Consider the following 1392-nt stretch of genomic DNA (forward strand, 5'->3'; position numbering starts at 1 on the left):
ATTTGTAAGGAAATCCAAAAGATAATCTTGAAGGAGAAGAACCCAAATTCAAGCGATCCCAGATTGTTTGGGGAATGATAAAAAATGTCTTAAAATTAACTGTGGTGATAGTTGCACAACTCTGTGAATAGACCGGAATTACTCAATTATACATTTTAAATGGGTATACTGGTATTTGAATTCTATCATAGTAATAAAAAATGTAAAAAAAAAAACCTGGAGAAAGTATAAAAATTACATGACTATAAAGAATTGCAAATTCAAAGTTGCAAAGTTATTGTATCCAGGTTAATTTTGACTTTAAGCAATTAGAACCTCACCCTAAATTAGTATGCACTACAATTTAGATGATATGCAGGGCTGTTAACCTCCAACATGATTTTGTGATGAGTCTTTTTGCTTATCTGCGGTGTTAGATATCATGAAAAGTATGCGTGGACCTTTTTCTTGCTGATTAGCTTTCCTTACTTAGTGTTTGCGTAGCTAATGTGTGGCTCAAGACAACTCTCAGTCTTCCAACGTGCAGTGGAGACAAAAAAAGGTTGGACACCCCTGAAGGAGCATGTCAGAGGTAATTATCAGGTTATTATTATTATATACAATGTTTACCCCCTGAATCTAGCGATTCCACTATATTTTAGTGAGGAAACTAAATGCCAAAAGATATAGGGAATAAAATTTGAAATGACTACATACTTCGGTGATACTCTAGACTTTTCTAAGATACTTTTCTAAGAATAAGTGATTATTTTACAATAAATAAAGTCACATAGGGTGGTGCCTGTGGCTCAAAGGAGTAGGGTGCTGGCCCCATATACCGGAAATGGTGGGTTCGAACATGGCCCCGGGCCAAAAATAAATAAATAAATAAATAAAGCCACATGATTTGTTTTAATAAGTTGGAAACCCATCTTTTTAAAGTAGAAAAATAATGATCTAAATCCCAAATCTAGGAAGTCAATGATTCTGAGTTCTATATAGGAATACAACAATAAAATTCAATATAAAACCAAAAAGTATTATTGGTAAAATAATGAATTCATTTTTTTTTTTTTTTTGAGACAGAGTCTCACTATGTTGCCCTTGGTAGAGTGCTGTGGCGTCACAGCTCATAGCAACCTCAAATTCTTGGGCTTAAACAATTCTCTTGCCTCAGCCTCCCAAGTAGCTGGGACTACAGGTGCCTACTATAGGTGCCTGCCACAGCTCCTGGCTATTTTGTTGTTGTTGTTGTGGTTGTCATTATTATTTAGCAGGCCTGGGCTGGGTTTGAACCTGCCAGCCCTGGTGTATGTGGCTGGCGCCCTAACCACTCAGCAATGAGCACCGAGCCAATGAATTCAATTATTTTTTTTTTTTTTTTTTTGAGACAGAGCCTCAAGCTGTCCCCCT

The 1392-nt window shown here is 36.4% G+C and overlaps 1 protein-coding gene across 1 annotated transcript in view; it reads right to left on the minus strand.

Annotated features, from left to right (window-relative positions):
- The window catches only part of KIAA1468 (KIAA1468 ortholog), a 122459-nt gene that overhangs the window by 58142 nt on the left and 62925 nt on the right, over positions 1-1392 (minus strand). The gene's annotated exons all lie outside the window — the stretch shown is intronic.

Source organism: Otolemur garnettii, unplaced genomic scaffold (genome assembly GCF_000181295.1).
Source record: "Otolemur garnettii isolate 467f Iridium unplaced genomic scaffold, OtoGar3 scaffold00027, whole genome shotgun sequence".
NCBI lineage: Eukaryota > Metazoa > Chordata > Mammalia > Primates > Galagidae > Otolemur > Otolemur garnettii.